General features: G+C 38.3%; 1 protein-coding gene across 1 annotated transcript in view; it reads left to right on the top strand.

Moving 5' to 3' along the window:
- The window catches only part of LOC125246354 (BEN domain-containing protein 6-like), a 24,811-nt gene that overhangs the window by 1,690 nt on the left and 621 nt on the right, over window positions 1-22,500 (top strand). The window lies entirely within an intron of this gene.

Genomic DNA, 22,500 nt, shown 5'->3' with positions numbered 1-22,500 from the left:
TTCTCTCCTAAAATATAACAAAGTTTCTCAATGTGGCTTGCTTGTTGGAATTCAGGTAGAATTTGACCAATTTGGGTGAAATATGTTTCTCTAATATTATTATATTTGCTGCACTGTGTAAGGAAATGTAGTTCATCTTCCACGACTCCATCGGAGCAGTTTGAACAGAGTCTGAGCTCTTTGGCTCTCCAGCTCTGTTTGTGTCGGCCCGTCTCTATATACAGGCTGTGGTCGCTCAGACGATACTTCGCCAGGAGCTTTCTCTGACGATATTCTTTAATTTTTATTAAGTAAGGTGCCAATTGATACTCTGTCTTTATTTTGTGAAAGCATTTTAATTTGTTTATTTGTGCTGCTTTGATCTGCCAATCATGGGTGTATTTTTCCTGGGTTCTTTGACCTATTTCTTTAATTTTTGAGAGTTTGAATTGAATTTTTGAATTTAGTTGGTGTGTTTCTACTAAATAGTGCAAGGGGTCATTCTCTGGGTGTCCTGCCCTGTATGAAAGAGCACAGTGATGGTAGGCATCTGCCTGTGAGTCTGACAGATGAAACCAGAACTTCGCTGCTCTCTTCTGGATTTCAGATAAGAGAGGGAATCTGCCCAGTTCTGCCCTGCAACCCAGACTAGGGGCATTTCTGTGGAGACCCAGGATATTTTTGCAGAATTCGAGGTGGAAAATTTCAATAGGATTTTTGTCCCACGATTCATAGTTTAATTTAAATTTGGGGCCCCAGATTTCACAGCCGTACAAAAGAATGGGCTTGATGATGGCATCAAAAATTTTCATCCACAGTTTTATGGGTGGGTTGAATTTGAACAATGATTTTCTTATATTGTAATAAGCCCTGCGTGCCTTATCGGTCAGATCTTTCATTGCCATTTCAAATTGTCCAGAAGCTGAGATTGTGAGACCCAAATAATTATAATATGTGACATGATTGAGAAGTGTTCCCCCGATTGTAAAATTATATTTTTTGTCAGTAAGGCGAGGTTTTTTTTGGAAGATCATGATTTTGGATTTGTCCATGTTAATTGGTAAGGCCCAGTCGCTACTGTACTTCTCTAGAATTGAGAGGCTTTCATGCAGTCCTTCTTCATGAGGTGACAGCAGCAGAAGGTCGTCGGCGTACAGGAGGCATTTGATTTCTCTGCCCTCGAGGGTCAGACCAGGACAGGAGGACTTCTCAAGTGCTGATGCCAACTCATTGATATATATATTAAAGAGAGTCGGGCTGAGGCTGCAGCCTTGACGGACCCCTTTATTTTGACTGAAATAATCAGTTCGTTTGTCATTGATCTTGACACAGCATTTGTTCCCGTTGTAAATGTCCTTTATGATATCATATGTCCTTCCTCCTATTCCACTTTGGATAAGTTTTAGAAAAAGCCCATCATGCCATAAAGAATCAAAGGCTTTTTTAAAATCAATGAAGCAGCCGAATATTTTTCCTTGTTTTTTTTGATGAACATATTTTTGAATTAGTGTGTGAAGTGTGTAAATGTGGTTTGATGTTCTCTGATTGGGCATAAATCCAATTTGACAATTCTTTAAAATTTTGTGTTCTTGAATGAACTGAACTAATCTGTCATTAATAATGGAACAGAATAGTTTTCCGAGGTTACTGCTCACTGTGATGCCTCTGTAATTATTTGGGTCGTACTTCTCACCTTGTTTAAAAATTGGAGTTATCAAATTTTCTTTCCATATTTCAGGAAATTTTCCTGATTTTAATAACAGGTTGAACAATTTTAGAATGGCATCTTTCAGTTTGGGGCTGCTGTGTTTCAGCATCTCATTAGATATTCCATCCACGCCACAGGATTTTTTGTTTTTTAGGGATTTCATCTTGTCTCTCAGTTCATTTAATGCTATGGGCTGGTCTAAATTATTTAGCTGGTCTTTTATAGTGCGTTCCAGGTTATGTAGTTGGGAGGTCAGATGTTTTTGGCTAAGGGTTGGTTGGTTTGGTGAATAAAGATTTCCAAAATGTTCGGTCCAGATTTTAGGGTCATAGATGGGAAGGTGTTTGGCTTTTTTGGATTTGTCTAAATTGTTCCATAATTCCCAAAAACAATTTTGATGTACTGCCTCCTCAATCTTGTTTAGTTTTATTTTCGTGTGATCAGCTTTTTTCTGTATTAATAATGACTTGTACGTTTTAATCGTTTCTTGATATGTGGCTCGTATTTGTTGGTTTGCTGGGTCTCTGTGTTTTTTGTTTGATAATGAACGTAATTCTTTTCTTACTTTTTGGCATTCTTTATCAAACCAACCAGCATTAGCCATTTCTTTTTTGCTTCTATAATTCTTTCTTTTTCTCAGGGCTTTTTTGGCCACTGTAGAGAAGATTTTTGTTAACTGTTCAGTTGCTAAATTGGTTGTCGTCTTCTCTTCACTAAAAGAAGTCAATAGAAATAAGTCTATCATGTTCTGAACATTAGTGCTTTGGAGCGCAGCTTCATACTGGGCAGGACTGTCTTTACTCCATATAAATTTGGGGGGGAGTGGATACAGTTTAACCTTCTGATCTGAAGATGGCAGAAGATTCACTGACCTGTTCAGACTGAGGACCGTGTGACTGTGGTCTGATAACGGTAGCTGTGGCATCACTGTGAAATAATTGATTTTATTTTGGTCTATATCTGTGATGGCGTAATCTACCGTGCTGCTGCCTAAATGTGAGCAGTAGGTAAATCGACCCAGAGAATCACCCTTTGTTCTGCCGTTAACTATATAAAGACCCAGGCTTTTGCAGAGTTGCAGGACTTGTTTTCCATGTCTGTTTATTGTGTTGTCATAATTCTGACGTGTTTTAGTATATCGTTTTTGTTGATGATTAAGTGGACCGTTTATATATTTGTCTCCATCAGAGCTGATGTAGTCCACTTCCTTCCCCGTTCTAGCATTCAGATCCCCCATTAACAGAACTGATCCTAGAGACTGAAAGTAAATGATCTCTGACTGTAGGGTTGAGAAGATGTCATCATTATAATAAGGTGACTCATATGGGGGGATATATGTGGCACACAGGTACAGGTCCTCGTCTAAACACAAAAGCTCTTTTTTAAGTTTTATCCAAATATGTGTTTTCCCTTTTTTCACAGGTTGAATATAATGCCACAGATGGTCTTTGAACCAAACTATGATTCCTCCTGAATCTCTTCCATTTTTAACATTAGGCTTTTTGATTGAGGGTATTCGTAGCTCTCTGTAGTTTAAAGGAGTGCGGGTTTTGGAGTCTAAACGACTCCATGTCTCAAGTAAAATAATTATATCTGAACTATACACAGTATTGACAAAATCAGGGTTAGTCATTTTCTCTCCAAAAGCTGAAGAGAACATCCCTTGAATATTATAACATGTTATTTTAAACGATGACATTGAAAAATATTGTATTTACCGGAACAATGTATGAATTTATGACCAAATCATGTTTTAAAATATAGATTAATCAATTAAAAAAGTAATATAAAAGGTATACAGAAATATAGTGAGTGAATTAATTTTACAAATGTTACATTTAAAAATAAACTAATAAAAAGAAATAATGAAATCATTAAGAAATAATGATCATACTTGACTACAGACATACTGTGATTCCTTAAGCTAACAGGTTGTCACATATCATTTTTAGCATGTGTTTTATCTGGACCAGGTCACTGGTGTCTGTTCTACCTCGTCCGGCCACTACAGCGGCGTAGCTGTCTGTCTGACTGACCCTCTCTTCGCGGTCAGGATGTGTTTTCTGGGGGCTTTTCAGGGCTGACTCCTTGATGGTTTTTGCAAACAGTCTCATGCCCTCTTGATGGATGTGGATGTGGTCGTACAGATGCTTGTGGGTGATGCGCTGATGGTCGGCTATGTGGACATTCGGCATTGGAGCGCAGACTCTAGCTATCTCCGCATTGATTGTGCTGATGATCCTGTGTGGCACGTCTCTGCGAGGTAGAAGGGTTGAGATGATGACCTTGGCTCTGGGGTAGATCCTGCTGGCTGTTTTCACCACGTTGGACAGGGCTTTAGTGACGTCCACCCTTCTAGCACTGAGGTCGTTTGTTCCGGTGTGAAGAATGATGTGTGACGGTACACCCAGAACACCCTCTTGCAGCAGTCTCAGAGCAGAGTGTGAGGTGGGACACCAGAACTTTTTCACAGATCTCCCCGGAAACAGTCGTCTGGGGTCAAGATGGTGGCCGTTGGAGTCACAGAGGATGACGATGTTGTCTTTACTCTTCTGTTCTCTGCTGGTGCTCATGGGTGATGTTGTTGTTGTTGTTCGTGGTGGGTGACTCTGTGTGGTGTTGCTGTTCTCTTTCCTCTTGAGGCTCTGAGGGGCTTGAGGAGACTGACGAGTTGCAGGAGTGAAGGAGCTCTGAGGTTGTGTGCTGACTCTCTTCTGATGTTGAGTTGAGTTTGGGACTCTTTCAGGAGAGGAGGTGCTGTGTGTTTGTGTGCTGACACACTGCTGATGTTGTTTTGTGTGTAGCTGGTTCCTGGTCTCCTCCAGCAGTCTCTCCAGAGTGTGGCTGTGTTGTTCTCTTATAACCAGTTCCTCTCTCACCCTCCTCAGCTCCTGGCGCAGCTCTTGATTGTCCTCCTCCAGTTGTCTGACAGCGGAGCAGAGCTGTTGAAGTTGTTGAATGCTGTGGTGGCTGTTCAGGTTCAGGAGCTGGTGGAGGTTGTTGGTAGTTTCCTCTTTAAACAGGAAGAAGTCCTGCTCCAGCTCAGCGATGTTGTCTTTCAAGGCCTTTATCTTGGGAGATGCAGGAGTGCTGATGTGTCTGTCTGTTATAGGAGTTCTTGAACTGGGGTTTATGTTGGTACCTATTGTGTTGCAGAGTCCATCCTCTGTGTTTCTCTTTACTTCAGGATCTTTCTTAATCTTCTGAACTTCCAGTTTAAGGTTTTTAAAGTTCCTCTGGAATTCATTAAGGCTGGTTTCTGGTCCCTGGGCCATGACTGTACCATTATGATAAAGGTTCACAGTCAGCTTTGTGTCATTTTCTCCTTCTAGAGTGAGTTGTCTGCCTTTGCTGATGCCTCCTTTTCTTCTGCATGTCATGGCAGAGCAGAGGATGGTGTGCCAGACTGATGGGTGTTCAGTGAAGAAGAGCAGGTTACACCGGACTCTGTTGTCTTCTGGTCCAGTGTAGTCAGACAGCAGTATCTCTGGGTTCTCTCTCAGGATAATTTCTTTCATCTTTTTCTTATCTTTGGCAGATTTAACTTCTGTTGGATATATTACCTCCAACTCCTCTTCATTTTTGAAAAATGCCTCTGCTTTAGGTAGGCCCATGTTGTTCTCAACTGAATTAACTGCCACGGAATGTTAGCTTGGCTAGCAGTTAGCTTGATATGTTGAGTTTATATCCAGTTTTAGGTGATGATAGAAAAATAAATCTTTTTAGAGGTCTTACCTTTAAAATCTTCTGCCTCTATTGTTCACAATTAAGTATCCAATTAATTAATTACAGTTTGAGTCATAAAAATCATACATTCTCTGGCAAAATTATGCTGATATCAGGAGCTGATATTTTTGCTGCCAACTGCCATCGTAACCACGGTAACACTCTCTTTCTCTCTCTCTCTCTCTCTCTCTCTGTGCGCATGTGCTGAGTGAGTGGGCGGAGCTTTGAGTGTGAGCGTTTGACTGGTGTGGTGTGTCAGGTACGAGTGTTTCATATTTTCTTTCTTTTCTATCTTTTTTTTTCCCGTATTAGTTTCTTGGGGGTTGACAAGGAGGGTATAGTATACCAGGGCTTTGCCCTCGGTTTTGTTTGGGGGGCATGGCTGCCTCAGACAGCGCGAGTTTTGATTTTCTGACGCGCCGCCATGGTGTTAAGGTAGACTCAGCTATAAGTGTAGAGGAATGTAGCCTGGCTATTGGAGAAGTGATTGGGCCTGAGAATATTATATCCGCGTCTCGTATGAACAGCGCTATTGTTGTGTTTTTGAAGACAATTGATTTAGCGAACCTGTTGGTAGAAAGTGGGATAGTGATTAATGACATTTTTACTCCGGTTCTCCCTCTTTCCACCCCCTCGAAGAAGGTAATTCTATCAAATGTACCACCTTTCATTTCAAATGAAGTTTTGACCAAAATGCTTTCTCGCTATGGAAAAATAGTTTCCCCGATTAAGATGATTCCAATTGGATGTAAGTCCCCACTTTTGAAGCATGTTGTGTCATTTAGGCGTTACGTCTATATGATTCTACAAGATAACCTTGATGATTTAGATCTGTCTTTAAACTTTCGTCATGACGAGTTCAATTATGTCATTTTTGTTACAACAAATGGTATGAGATGTTTTGGTTGTGGCGAGACAGGGCATCTTATCCGCGCTTGTCCGGCCAAACTGAATAATCCTGCTAATAGTCATCCACCGGCTGACGGTGAGAAGAATGACGACGCCCGCGTTGAAGATATGCAAAATGCTACTACTGCTCTGCCTATTGTTGTTGAGGCGCCTGGAACGAGCTCAGTTCAAAATTTGGTACCAATAGCAGATACTGAAAGAGTAGTAGGAGTTTTGCCGACAGATAAGCCCATTGAAGAGGAGAGTGTTGTTGCCGCTTTTGCGGAGAAAGATAAATCATCCGCAGTGAGCGTTCAGTCAGCGGGCCAGGAGAACGAGTCGCGGAACGGTGACGGCCCTGCTGTAGCTATTGAACAACCTCTTTCAGACAATATAGAGCAGAATCAGTGTTCCGTTATGGATTTAGATGATTGTGCTTTTAAAACGCCTCAAAAGAGAAGGTTAAAGCAACATCATATTGGCAAACAGGCTAAAAGAATGGATAATTGTGACTTGAGTCAGACTGATACAGAAAGTGAAAGCGATTTCTCTGAATGTAGTGTTTCATGTAGTTTACCTCAGAGTGGTTTTTCCAGCCGGCTTTATACAGTGGACGATATAAAGTCTTTTCTCAAAGTAACAAAAAATGCGAGAAAAGTGCGAGTTGAAGAATATTTTCCTGATGTGGCACAATTTATTGAAAAAGCAAAGGCTTTTAGGGGTGATGGAAGTTTTACTAATCAGGAAGTCTATCGACTAAAGAAAATTCTTGCTAAACTTAATGCTCAAACAGGACTCAGTAGTAGCAATGATAATGCTTAATTATCATCTCTCTGGGATTTTTTTCCTTCGGCTGTACTTGCTATGTTTTTTTCTTTTTTCCTTTATGGGGGAATTTTCTGTTGCTTCTCTAAATGTGAATGGGGCAAGAGATATTAGGAAAAGGTTTCAGTTATTTGAGATAATTAAACAGAAGAGAATAGATGTTCTTTTTGCTCAAGAAACACACAGTGATATTCTAAATACTTCTGATTGGGCAAGAGAATTCGATGGCTTATCTATTTTAAGTCATTTGACCACAACCAGCGGTGGAGTTGCTATTTTATTTTCTAAGAACTTCATTCCTTGCTCTTATCAGGTAGAGGAAATTATAAAAGGGAGACTTTTAAAAGTTATAGCTCAGTTTGAAAATCACTCCTTTATTTTCATCTGTGTGTATGTCCCAAATAATGCATTGGAGCGAATGATCTTTCTAGATACTCTGAGTAATGTTTTAGGTAATTGTAGTTCAGAGGATTTATTATTCCTAGGTGGGGATTTTAATTGCACTGAACATATCTTCGATAGAAATCACATTGAACCACACGAACCTTCACGAAAGCGACTCATTCAGTTATTAAAGTCGCATGAGATTGTTGACATTTGGAGGATTTTTAATGGTAATCAGAGGCAATATACATGGGCCCATGCTTATGACAACTCAATTTCATTAGCGAGGTTGGATAGATTCTATGGTTTCAAACACCAGCTTAGTTTTTTTAGAAGCTGTTCAATTGTTCCAGTAAGCTTTTCTGATCACAGCTTGATAAGATGTGTTGTGTCTTTGAGCTCCATTAAGCCAAAAAGTGCCTACTGGCATTTTAATAACACTTTATTATGTGATAAACATTTTAAGGATGTGTTTAAAGAATTTTGGAACAATTTTAGAACTTTGAAGTCTTCTTTTCAGTCTTTACGGCAGTGGTGGGACTTTGTAAAAGTACAGATTAAACAGTTGTGTCAACAATATACTCGCAACGTCACAAGAGACATAACCTATTCCCTGAAAACAATAGAGAAAGATCTAGTAGAGCTTCAGAGGCTTGCTGATAGTACAGGAAATTTGACCCTTTATGAAACTTTTAATAAAAAGAAAAATTTACTAGCTGAATTGCTGGACACAGTTACACAAGGAGCTCTGGTCAGGTCTCGCTTTCAGAGCGTGGAGTTAATGGATGCACCCTCAAAATTTTTCTTTAATTTGGAGAAGAAAAATGGGCAAAGAAGGTTTATTCATGCCTTACGCTCAGATGCTGGAGTCTTATTGTCAGATCCTTCTGACATTCGAAGAAGAGCAGTTGGTTTTTATAAAGAGCTGTACAAAAGTGAACTCACACAACAAACTGCTGTTAATCTCTTCCTTGAGAATCTACCTCAGCTATCCAAAGAGGCTAATGCTGAACTCAGCAAAGCCTTAACCTTGGATGAGTTGGAGAAAGCTCTCCAAGGTATGGAGTGTGGCAAAGCGCCTGGAGTCGATGGGCTACCAGCTGACTTCTACAAGTCCTTTTGGCCAGAAGTTGGTCCAGATCTGTTGGAGGTACTTGGGGAAAGCCTAGCCAGTGGGCAATTACCCATAAGCTGCCGAAGAGCAGTCCTCACTTTGTTACCAAAAAAGGGAGACCTGAATGACATAAAAAACTGGAGACCTGTGAGTTTGCTGTGCAGTGATTATAAATTGCTCTCTACGGCTCTAGCTAATAGATTGGGAGAAGTATTGGAGCAGGTGATCCATCCTGACCAGACATATTGTGTGCCGGGTAGACGAATTTTTGATAATATATCTTTCATTAGAGATGTTTTGGACATTGGTAAGAGTCTCAACATAGATTTTGGCCTGGTGTCATTAGATCAAGAAAAAGCTTTCGATCGAGTTGAGCACAACTATTTATGGGATGTCTTGGCAGCTTTTGGTTTTTGCCCTGATTTTATCTCTATGATAAAGGTTTTGTACAGTGATGTTGAGAGTATATTGAAAGTTAATGGTGACTTATGTGCTCCTTTTAAGGTTTCTAGAGGGGTTAGACAGGGTTGTGCCTTGTCTGGCATGCTCTATGCTTTATCAATAGAACCTCTTTTAAATAAATTAAGAACTGATTTGTATGGTTTGTATATTGCTAATTGTCCAAAAGTGTTTAAATTATCAGCATATGCTGATGACGTTGTTATTTTAATTAGTTGCCAGAGAGATGTAAATTTGTTACTAAAATTATTAAAAGATTTTAATGTTGTTTCTTCTACAAAGGTAAATTGGTCTAAATGTGGAGCCATATTGGTCGGAAGTTGGTTGAGTGGAGAGCCGAATCTCCCAGATGGTTTAACCTGGTCTAGGGAGGGTTTTAAATACCTTGGAGTGTTTTTAGGAAATGAAATGGTTGTGGGGAAAAACTTTGAAGGGGTTGTTGAAAAAATAAAAGGTCGTCTTGACAAATGGAGATTTTTGCTTCCAAAAATGTCATATAGGGGGCGTATATTGATAATTAACAACCTGGTAGCATCTTCTCTCTGGCATCGTTTGATTTGTGTGGATCCTCCACCAGATTTTTTGTTAAAGGTTCAGTCAATGTTAATAGACTTCTTTTGGGATAGGCTGCACTGGGTTCCAAAAGCGGTCTTGTATTTGCCCAAGGAAGAGGGAGGACATGGACTTATTCATTTGCAGAGCAGAACAGCGGCTTTTCGGCTTCAATTTGTCCAGAGACTCTTGACTGGATCAGTGGACTCAAATTGGAAATCTATAGCCTTTGCTATTTTACGGAATTTTGAAGGCTTAGGCCTGGACAAACCTTTGTTTTGGTTGGATCCCAATAGGATGGACATTTCCAAGCTACCTGTTTTTTATCGGAACCTTTTTAAAGTTTGGTCTTTATTCACAGTAAAAAGACCCAGTAGTACATGCTCATTGCACTGGTTATTGCAAGAACCCTTAATTCATGGTTCACGCATGGACATATCTTGTGAAGGACCTCTCCCTGCACTTGAAGGACTTCTTCTTTCTTCTGGAGTATCGACACTTGGACATCTATCAAGAATAGCAGGAACAGATTTTAAGAATGTTGATTCAGTAGCCGGACATTTGGGTCTTCACTCGAAACGCATAGTGGCTAAGCTTCTTGAAAAATGGAGGCTTGTACTCATAGCAGCAGAATTCAGACTGCTGGAGGACTATTCAAAGGGTTTAATCTCTCCAGACTGTAGAGATCCTTTTCCTAATCTTTTGTTATCACCTAATCTAGAAGAATGTAAAGGTGTTTTTTTATCATCTGAAAATTTGACTTTAATTGGTTCTGAGCTGGCTTCTGGAAAAGCCTTGTATAGAAGCTGTGTCAAATCCTTGAATAAAAGGTTTTTAGATAACAGGGTGGATACACCCTGGCGTACTATCCTCCAGTTGGAGGAAAGTTCAAAACCACAATGGAGAGCTCTTTATAAGTCACCATTAGCTAGGAAAATTGGGGATTTACAGTGGAGAATTTTGCATGGTGCAATTGCGGTTAATTCTTTTATTTCAGTTTTAAACCCTGTTGTTGGTCACGGTTGTTTTTTTTGTTCACAAAGGGAAACTGTGTTTCATATGTTTATGCAATGTGTCAGATTAAAACCATTGTTCACTGTTTTAGAGAATTTGTTTGTTTGCTTTGGGGAAACCTTTTCTATCAGAATTTTTATTTGTGGTTTTAATTATGTGCGGAGACACCGATTTAAGTGTCAACTTTTGAACTTTTTATTAGGTCAAGCTAAAATGGCAATTTATAATACAAGAAAACAAAAAATTGAACACAACTTAGATTGTGATTTAAAAGCTGTGTTTTTCAATTCTGTGAAATCCAGAATTCTAATTGATTTTCACTATTTTAAAGCCATGAAAGATCTAGTTTCTTTTAATTTGATTTGGTGTTTTAAGGAAGCTTTGTGTGAGGTTATTGATGATAATCTGTACTTTGCACCCCTTTTAAGCTAATTTTGTGTTGTCATTTTTGTTTTTTGTTTATTAGTGTGGTATTTGGCTGGATAATGTTTTAGATTTTGTAATAAAGGATCTTTGAAATTCAAATTCTCTCTTTCTCTCTCTCTCTCTCTCTTCCTCTTCCGGTGAGGGTGACTGAGGTCCATCGTGTGTGGTGGCGTTGGAGAGCGTTCTTTCTCTTTTGGGTTTTTTCCCCTTCTTTTTTTCTGTTTCTTTTCTTTGTTTCTTTTCCCCCTACGTTAATTGCTTTATATTTTTATTTATATAACACAAGGAAAAAAAAAAAAAAAAAAAAAAAAAAAAAAAGTTTGGTCAATAGGCAACGCGGGTTGGGTGCCGGTATGGCGGCCGTTCCGGCGTTAGGAACGGCCTCCCTATCCCTTCGTAATGGGTGCAGGTGTGTGCCAGAGGCGGGTGTATCAGTTGAAGATTTGTTGGTGGTGGTAGGGCAAAAAGTTGGGTTCGATAACATAATCTCTGGCTCGCGAATGAACAAAGCGATCGTAGTATTTTTGAACGCTGAAGCGTTAGTGAATCAATTGACTGTGGACGGATTGTGGGTGAAAGAGGCGTTTGTTCCGGTTTCCCCATTGTCTGCCCCAGCTACTAAAATCACTATTTCAAATGTTCCGCCGTTTGTTTCCAATGATGCAATCATAAAAGAACTTCTAAGATTTGGGAAAATTGCAAGTCCCATGAGAATGATACCATTAGGGTGAAAAAATACGGCGTTAAAGCATGTATTGTCATTTCGACGTCAAATTTTTATGTTCCTAAGCTCCCAAGATCGGATCTTAGAAGTTTCTTTTCGCGTCAATCATGAAGAAAATTCGTACATGGTATACGCGAGCACAGAGACTCTGAAATGTTTTGATTGTGGCGATGTCGGGCACAAGCGTTTCTCGTGTCCGCATAAAGTGCGCGAGGAACCTCAGCCACCAACACTCGTATCTGCTGAGGAACCTCAGCCACCAACACTCGTATCTGCTGAGGAATCAAATGGAAAACTTCAGGTGACCGCAAGGAATAGACAAGACACTGTGCAGATTGATAGAGTAACGGAGGAGGTGAAGGAACAAGATGAGGTGAGTGGATATGTTTCTAAAAACGTGAGTGATGATCAGCCTGGATGTAGTTATGCTGTTGAAAATCCTGCTCGTGCTTGTGGTGCTACGGATAAGATGGTGAATGAATGCAGTATAGAGGATGTGTTGCAATCTTCTTTAGTGACTCAGGCTAGATGTTCAGAGGAGGACTTGGGAGATGAAATGGATGGTTTATCTCAGAGTACAGAAGATAGTGTGAGAGATGAGCAGTGGTCTGAGAATGGAAAGAGTAAGAGAAAACGATTTGTACACTGTTGAACAAATTAATAGTTTTCTTGATGAAACAAAAGGGAAAGCAAGAGTAGAAGTTGGTGATTTTTTTTCCTGATCTCGAGAAATTTGTTTCTTCAGTAACTTGGGCCCGAAAAATGAGTAATTATACTGAGCTCTCCCAACAGAAAAGGTTTCGGCTTAAGAAACACATCACATCTGTTAGACAAAAAATGAAAACGTTTGGAAAAGAGCAGCTAACGAGGGGGAAAGTTAAGGATTTATGATGGGTTTCAATTTTTCTTTAATTTTTTTTTGTTGCTTTTTTTCCTCTCTCTTTCTGATGGAGATCTTACGAGTAGGATCACTAAATGTGAATGGGATGAGGGACATGCAAAAACGTGCATCTCTTTCTGAGATTATTCTCTTGAAAGAGTTAAATGTTATTTTCTTACAGGAAACCCACAGTAATCTAGATAATGAAGGTGATTGGGGGCTATGGTGGAAGGGAGAGCACTTTCTAAGTCATGGGAATAATCTAAGTGCAGGGGTGGCTATACTTTTTGCTCCTTCTCTCAATTTTAATATCTTGTGGAAAAATGAATTGGAACCTGGAAGACTTTTGATTGTTAGAGCTGAAATACATAATTTGCACTTTATTTTTGTGAATATCTATGCTCCAAATTTAGGTATTGAGAGAATAAGGCTTTTTTCTAAATTAGAACAGTTCTTAAGACAACAACATGATGGAGATTTTGTTGTTTTTGGTGGAGACTGGAACTGCACTTTAGATTTCAAAATAGATAGGAATGGGGAAGAACCACATCCATTGTCAGCCACTTGTCTTGCAAGAGTGGTAAAAAATCTACATCTGTCAGATGTATGGAGGGAAAATAATCCTTTAGTTAAAGAGTATTCTTGGGTGAGTTTTAGTAATGACACTTTTTTTGCGGCTCGATTAGACAGGTTTTATTTATCTCATAATATGAAGAATAGGACCCTAAATACAAATATTACTCCTGTGCCTTTTTCAGATCATAAACTAATTACAGTTGAGTGTAGTCTCATAACAAAAACTTATAAGAGTTCTTACTGGCATTTTAATGTTAAATTGTTGGAAGACAAACATTTTTGTAAAAATTTTAATAATTTTTGGGACGTTTGGAAGAATGAGAAAGGAAGATATGATGATATTATTCAGTGGTGGGAGATTGGGAAAGTGTTTATTAAGGAGTATTGCCAACAATATTCTTCTCATTCTAACTTGTGGTTAAAAAAAACGTTGGAGAACTTGGAGCAAGAAATTAAGAGTATTGAAGGGAATATGATTGTAAATGCTTCTACTAACTTGAAGGTTATGTGGACTGAAAAGAAAAACTGTTTGAATTCAATCCTTAATGAAAAAGTCAAAAGAGAGCTTATAAAGAATCGCTTTCTAACAAAAAGAGACATAGATGCTCCTACTTCCTTCTTTTTTAATTTAGAACGGAAAACTAAACATGGACAAAAGATGTTGTTTTTAAAAGATGAGAATGGACATCTTGTTTCAGATCCAGAAAGGATGCGAAAACTTGCAGTGGATTTTTACACTGAATTATATTCTGCTGATTCTTTAAATGATCAATGCAGATATGAACTTTTACAAGATCTTCCTGTGTTATCCATGGAAAAAAAACAACTTTTGGAAGCGCAATTTACTTTTAATGAACTGACCTCAGCTGTAATGGAACTCTCATCAGGTCGAGCACCAGGAATTGATGGACTTCCTGCTGAATTTTATAAATGTTTTTGGACTATTATTGGTTATGACTTTTTTGAAGTTGCTCAAAAATGTATAAGTGAAGGATGCCTAACAAGAAGTTGTCAGCGTGCTACTTTAACATTGCTTCCAAAGAAGGGGGATCTGACATTACTAAAAAATTGGAGACCTATAGCAATCTTATGTTCAGAATATAAAATTCTCTCTAAGTGTCTTGCTAAAAGGTTGAATGATGTATTACATTAAATTATTCATAGAGATCAATCATATTGTGTAAAGGGCAGATCTATTGCAGATAATTTACATCTGATGCGGGATCTTTATGATTATGCTTTTTATAACAATGTTGATGTGGGGTTTTTGTCAATGGACCAGGAGAAGGCCTTTGACAGAGTCGATCATAGTTTTCTTTTTGCGACTCTTAAGGCTTTCGGCTTTGGTGAGAATTTAATTTCATGTATAAAAATGCTTTATAATGAGGCAACTTGTTTGATCAAAATAGGTGGCGGTCTCAGTGTCCCCATAAAGGTTTCATAGAGGTATTAGGCAAGGTTGCCCTATTTCAGGGCAACTTTATAGCATTGCTCTTGAGCCTTTGCTCTGTAAATTAAGAAGAGAATTAATGGGACTGCAAATCAGAGAAATAGATTTTTCCCATTCAATTAAATTGTCTGCATATGCGGATGATCTTACAGTTTTAATAAGAGACAATCAAGATGTTAATGTTGTAAAAAAGTGTTTAGAAACTTACGAAAAAGCATCCTCTGCAAAAGTTAATTGGGGCAAAAGTGTGGCTGTTTGGTGTGGGCATGACAATAATGGTCCTATCCTTCCTGGGGAGTTGAAATGGGGAGAGAAGGTTTTAAATATTTAGGGCTGTTTTTAGGATCTGAAGAATATAGGAAACAGAACTGGGAGGGACTAGTGGAGAAAACATGTGCACGGTTGTCTCGATGGAAGTGGTTGCTCTTCCAGCTATCCTATAGGGGTAGAGTTTTGGTCTGTAATAATCTTATTGCTGCTACTTTATGGCATAAGATGATGATTTTAGAACCTCCAGAAGAATTGATAATGAACATTCAAAAACAACTAGTTGATTTTTTTTGGACTGGGCATCACTGGCTAAAAGCACCAGTACTTTATCTGCCCAGGATGGAGGGAGGTCAAGGACTTATTGACATCAGATCCAGAATTAAAGCTTTCAGACTTCGGACAGCTCAAAGATTCCTGTATGGTGAAGACGTGAGCTGGTTTGGGGTAGCCTGTGGTCTCCTGAGAAGAGCAGGAAAAATGGGTTTTGATCGTCAGCTGTTCTTAATGGACATTAATAAGCTGGACCTAACTGGTCTGTCATCATTCTATAAGTCAATGCTGAGAGCGTGGACTCTTTTAAAAATTTGCAGAGATCTTAATGGTGAACAGAGTCGGTGGTTACTGGAAGAACCCTTGATCTTTAATCCAAAAATTGATTTGGATGTTCTAAAATCAACTTCTGTGAGGAATGCTTTGCGGTCTGCAAGTATTGTAAAAATCGGACATTTACTGACTGAAGATGGATGGATTTCTGCAGAGAGTCTGGCTACCAAGCTTGGCCTAAGATCAGTACGAGTTGTGCAGAGGCTGTTGAATCACATATATGAGTGTATACCATTGGATTATAGAGACTCTTTATTTTTACACAAAAAAGGAGATCCTGTTTCTTCTTTCCCAGAACTGGATATTACAGCTGCAACTGGCTTGTGGCAAGAAACTGAAGGTGGTATTCTTTCCTTTAAGACACCTCAACTGGGGCATTTCAGAGATATTGGGAAAAAAGCAACTTATATACTGTGTGTAAAAGTTATTCATTTTCATGTTCTGGAAACTGTAAAGGAGTCTAAATGGACAGAGTTTTTTGGACCTGACTCTTCCCCGAAAGGTAGCTGGAGGTCCTTGTACAAGCCCCCCATTGAAAAAAGGTCTGGAGACCTGCAATGGCGCATTGTGCATGGTATCATAGCTACAAACAGATACAGAGCACATTTTGATCCACTAGCAGGGATAGGTTGTCCTTTCTGTGAACAACAGGAGACAGTTTTTCATTTGTTTGCTAATTGTAGTAGATTATTGCCTCTTTTTGAAATCCTTGGTGGGTGGTGTCAGACTTTGGGTGAAGGTTTCACACCTGAATTGTATATCTATGGACCTAAATATAAACGCAGGAAGAGAGAGATTTATCACCTACTTAATTTTATCTTCGGACAAGCAAAGTTAGCTGTCTGGTTGTCCCGTAAAAGCAAAATAGGTGGTGTGGGACAAACTGATGTGGTACTGATTTATGAGGGTTTGATGAAATCACGGTTAAGAATAGAATTTGAATATTATCGATTGAATGAGAATATTGAAGAATTCAAGTTTAAGTGGGCTATAAATAACTGTATTTGCAATGTTGATTGTGATGGTAACTTACAAACTTATGTATAATTATATATGACGATAACATTCTAAAAAAAAAAGAGTTTATGGGTGTTTGTAATTTATTTATGTTTGTGATGGATAAATAATTGTTTGAGAATTGTTTTTAAATTTTTGTAATTAAAGTTGGTCAAAGTCTCTCTCTCTCTCTCTCTCACACACACACACACACACACACACACACATGCTCATGCGCTCTCTCTCTCTCTCTCTCTCACACACACACACACACACACATGCTCATGCTCTCTCTCTCTCTCTCTCTCTCTGAGTGCATGCTGGGAGTGAGTGGGCGGAGCTGGATGTGTGTGGAGTGAGAGCGGTTACCTGTGAGTTGAGTGAGTTTTTCCATTCTTTCTGTTCTTGCATTATAGTTGGGTTGTGTTGGTGGAATTGTTTCAGAGTTTGGGTACACTTAAAGAAAGTAAGGCGCTGTCGATCAGCGTGTGCTGATTGAGATGGCAGCGCCTGGAAGTGTGACGCTTGATCAGCTAACGCGGCGGCCATGGAATTAAAGTTATTCCCGCGGAACGCTGTTCTGTGGAGGAGTGTATTTTAGCGGTTGCACAGGTTGTTGGCCACAAAAGCATTCTGTCAGCATCAAGAATGAACAGTGCAATTGTTTTATTCTTAGATGATGTAAATAAAGTTAATGAGATCGTTGTGAGTGGAATCGTCATTAATGAGGCTTATACAGCGGTAATGCCTTTAATGCAAGCCTGCAAAAAAGATTCTGTTGTCAAATGTGCCACCGTTTATCAAAGATGAAGTGATTGAAAGAGAACTGGCAAGGTATGGTAAAGTTGTATCGCAGTTTAGAAAGATTACTTTAAATTGTAAATCTGCTCAACTTAAGCACGTTGTTACTTTTCGTAGACAAGTGTACATGATTTTAAATAACGGACAGGAGTTGAATCGTGCGCTGAAGTTTAAGATTGATGACTTTGACTACGTGATTTATGTAACATCAGAAACAATGAAGTGTTTCAAGTGTCATCAGGAATGGACATCTTGCTCGTGCTTGTCCAGAAAATGAAGAGCATGAAAAATTTCAGAATAATGATGGAGAGGGACAAGTAGAAAATGTTGTGAGAGAAAAACAACAAGAGGAGAATAGGGACAGAAATGAGGAAGGGGAAAAACGTGAGGATGGTGAAAAAAGTGAACAAGGAACTAGTCAGGAAGAAAGTGTGAATAAGGATAATGAGGAAAAACTTGTACAGGACACAATTGAAATAGAAAATGATGTTGTTGGTAGTCTTGTAGAAAGTGGAAACATCTAGAGACATTGAAATGACGGATGATGACAGTCTTTTTAAAACACCCACACTAAAAAGGAAAACTACAGGGAAGAGAAGAGGAAAAAAAGCAAGGAAAGAACAGGTTCAGGAAATACAGTTGAAAGAGAAGATGGATTGTGGAGTTGAATCTGATCATAGTAAATCTGATGAATCGGTAACAGAGAGTGAGTGTGAATCGGTGAGCTCAGTTGACTCAGCTTCTCTTAGGAGATCTGAAAGGAAGGCATACACTGTTGAAAAGATCAAAACTTTTTTGCAAAGTACAAAAGGAATGAAGGGAGTTCAAGTAGAAGATTTCTTTCCCGATCGAGAATTGTTTATAGAGGCAGCAAGAGTGTCAATGAAAGAGAAAAGCTTGGGGGGTCTCACTGAACAAGAAATATACAGGCTGAAGAAAATTGTTCAGAAGTTGAGATCAACTATGTTAAATGATGAAAAAGCAATGCCATAATCTTTCTTTTTTCTTTGTTAATTTTTTGTTTTTTTATGTTCAGTTTCTTTTTTTATTCATTTAAACATGAGTTTTTAAACTTTTAAATGAAATTTAAGGCTGGGCAGTTTGAATATAAATGGTGCAAGGGATCATAGGAAGAGAGCAATGCTATTTGAGCTAATTAAGCAAAAAAATATTGATGTCATGTTTGTTCAGGAGACTCATACTGATGTGCAGAATGAAAATGAATGGAAAGTAGAATGGGAAGGGGAGGTGTTTATGAGTCATAAGACTAATATCAGTGGAGGAGTAGCCATTTTACTAAGAAAAAATATAATTCCAGTTTCTTTTGAAGTGGAAAATGTAGTTGAGGGACAGCTGTTGAAATTACAGGTTGAGTTTGAAAACTTTATATTTGTATTTATAAATATTTATGCACCGGTTCTGGGAGGTGAAAGGGTTTTGTTTTTAAACAAAGCTAAAGATGTAATAGAAAAGTGCAAACCTGAAGAGTATTTATTTATTGGGGGTGATTTTAACTGTACAGAAAATGATAGCCTTGATAGAAACCATAAAGAACCTCATATGGAATCACAACGTGTTTTGAGACAGGTGGTATTGTTTTAAAATCATTTTAATACAATTAAGTGTTGTGTGAAAGGCTTTTCAGAATTGTTTGGTCATGATCTGTACGATATTTGGAGACTCTTTCCTTGTGCAATTCCCCACTTGTTGAATGGAACACAGAGGCAGTCTTTTATTTACCATTCCTTATACATAAACAGGGAAAAACAAAAGAAATGACAAATACCAGTTATTATTTGAGCTGACAGCCAAACTAAACAATTTTCACATTCACCTCAGATAAACACAGTACCGTCATTACAAAAGTTTTCCACTTTTAACAAGTACTTTCATAGTAAAGAACTATTCTAAGGCACCATTGTAGCCACACAATGTATCCTCTACAAAACAATCAATTGTTATTTCACTAGAATTTTCTTATCTATTAACCAACTAGCCAAATAATTTTAGACTATACATTTTTAACTGAATTAAGAACTTGGTTTATTAAGATTTCTACAAAGTTGAAATTACTTTTAACCATTTCAAACCCATTCTTTGTCAAACAATAATTGCTTTTCTTACTTTTCCTTTATACCCCACAAACAACAATTGAATTTACAAATACATCAACAATCCTTTAATACAATTAAGTGTTGTGTGATTTCACCTGTAGGCTTTTCAGATCATTGTTTGGTCAGTATTGTAGAAGTTGCAATATTTTCATTAATATGCTCCTTTGATGTTAAACCAAGAAGTGCTTATTGGTTCACCACTGATTGAAGGAGGAGGATTTTAATACTGGTCTTTTACAAGATAATTCTTTTTGTGATGTTTTTAATTTTTTTTGGGAAAAGTTTAAGAATAAGAAGTCATCTTTTGATTCTCTGCAGCAATGGTGGGATAATGGAAAAATAAAGATACAGCAACTGTGCCGTTTGTATACACTCAATGATTCTAGAAACATTTCCCAATCGTTGGAAGATCTAGAGAGAGAAATTTTAGATTTACAAAATTCTTTGGCATCTGTGGGAGATCAAGAACGTATTAAAGTTCTTAAAAATAAAAATAAAGTTCTAGATGATTTGCTGGGTATCAGGGCACAGGGTGCTCTGGTAAGGTCAAGGTTTCAAAGTGCAGCACAAATGGATGGCCCAACCAAGTTTTTCTTTGGACTTGAAAAAAAGAACGGCCTAAATAGAATCATGCATTCCTTGTTTTTGGATTCTGGCATAGAAATTACAGAGCCTAAGGAAATTAGGAAAAGAGCGGTATCTTTTTATTCAGAGCTGTATAGGAGTGAATACAAAGAGGTGGAAGAGATAGCCAGTTGCTTTTATGAGGGTCTACCTAAAGTTCCAGAAGGAGCAAATGCTGAACTGGAGAAACCTTTTACGAAAGGTGAACTATATGATGCCCTAAAGAGTATGGAGTGTGGGAAGGCTCCAGGGATCGATGGAATCCCTGTCGAGTTTTATAAATCTTTTTGGGCTGTTTTAGGGGATGATCTGCTGGAGATGCTCAATGACAGCCTGACCGAAGGGTTGCTGCCTATGAGTTGTAGAAGAGCAGTGATTACCCTTTTACCGAAGAAAGGTGACCTGAAAAACATAAAGAACTGGCGACCTGTGTCACTCCTATGTTCTGATTTTAAGATTTTATCCAAAGCCTTGGCAATTAGATTAAAAGAGGCAATTGGCTGGGTCATCCATGTGGACCAGACATACTGTGTACCTAATAGATCTATTTTCGATAATATTTACTTAATTAGAGACATAATAGATATTTCTAGATCATTGGGTTTAAATGTTGGTCTCATTTCCTTGGACCAAGAAAAGGCTTTTGACCGGGTTGAACATAACTACCTCTGGCAGACATTAAGAGAGTTTGGTTTCAATCCGAGTTTTATTAAAATGATTGGGGTGTTGTATAGAAACATTGAGAGTGTACTTAAAATTAATGGTGGCCTGAGTGCTCCTTTTAAGATCACAAGGGGCATAAGGCAAGGATGTGCTTTGTCAGGCATGTTGTATGCTTTAGCAATTGAACCACTGTTAGTGAAAATAAGAACAAAGATTGATGGTTGGAGTATACCACAATGTGATCTTAAAATTAAGTTGTCTGCTTATGCAGACGATGTCATTGTTATTGTGAATAATCAAGAAGAGGTAGATAATCTAAGAGTATTAATTGATGACTTTGGGAAACTGTCCTCAGCTAAGGTAAACTGGACAAAGAGTGAAGCTATTGTATGTGGGAAGTGGGAAGGAAAATGTCTTCCTAATTTACCTGCTGGACTTGAATGGAAGAAAAATGGCTTAAAATATTTGGGTGTATACCTTGGAGATGACTCAGTATTACAAAAAAATTGGGAGGGTGTTTTAGAAAAAACAAAAGGACGGCTTGAAAAGTGGAAGTGGCTGTGGCCCAAAATGTCATTTAGAGGTCGTGTAATAGTCATCAATAATTTGGTGGCTTCAACATTATGGCATCGCTTGGCATGTACTGAGCCTCCAAGTGGACTTCTTGCAAAACTACAAGCTCTCATTGTGGATTTCTTCTGGACTAAGTTTCACTGGGTACCGCAGAGTGTACTATATCTCCCCAAGGAGGAAGGGGGACAAGGACTAGTACATCTAGCCAGCAGAGGAGCAACTTTTCGCTTACAATTTATTCAAAGATTTTTAACTGGGCCTGAGGATCTTGTTTGGAGGAGTGTTGCTAAATTTGTTTTGAGTCAAGCTGGAGGTCTGGGACTGGACTCTGCTTTGTTTTTAATGGACTCCAGGAAAATTCATCTGAATGGACTGACTCCGTTCTATAAAGGTGTCTTTAGAATATGGAGTTTATTTAAGAAAAGAAGGGGGGCTTTTGGATTGTCTTTATTTTGGTTATTAGAAGAACCCACTGTTTTTGGAGCTAGATTTGATGTTTCAAGTGAAGCTGCATGTGGTTTTGAAATTGCAATGTGTAGAGCAAAAAAAGTTAAATTGTGTCATATAATAGCTGCTGGGGGTCCTGAGTTAAATAACTCACAGGAGGTTGCTGATTGCATTGGAGTTAGATCAATAAGATTAGCAGGGAAATTACTGGATCTTTTAAAACAGAGGTTTACGGCAGAGGAAAAATCTCTCCTTAAAAGTTTTGGTGAAGGAAAAGTGGTTCCAAATGGAAAGGATCCCTTTCCAGAAGTTTATATTATTCCTGATTTTAAAGGTGCAGATGGGGAATTGTTGAAGAATTTAGAGGATTTAACTATTAATGAGGCTAATGGGAAAAAAATGTACAGAAGCTGTGTTAAAATTTTATATTCGAAAGTTTTAAATGGAAGAGTAGACACTGTTTGGAGAGATAAATTAGATTTAAATCAGAATATAAAACCTGTTTGGAGAGTGTTTTATAAACCTCCTTTGGAAAAAAGGGTGGGGGATCTCCAATGGAGAATTTTACACGGCGCAGTTGCTGTTAATTCCTTTGTGCATGTTATAAACCCTATTGTTTGTAATCAATGTCCTTTCTGTGGGGAAAAAGAGACAATTTTTCATTGTTTTATGGAATGTACAAGATTATGCTGTTTATTTGATTT

The sequence above is a fragment of the Megalobrama amblycephala genome, linkage group LG14, assembly GCF_018812025.1.
Source record: "Megalobrama amblycephala isolate DHTTF-2021 linkage group LG14, ASM1881202v1, whole genome shotgun sequence".
In the NCBI taxonomy this organism is placed as follows: Eukaryota; Metazoa; Chordata; class Actinopteri; order Cypriniformes; family Xenocyprididae; genus Megalobrama; species Megalobrama amblycephala.
This window is presented reverse-complemented; position numbering and strand designations above follow the sequence as displayed.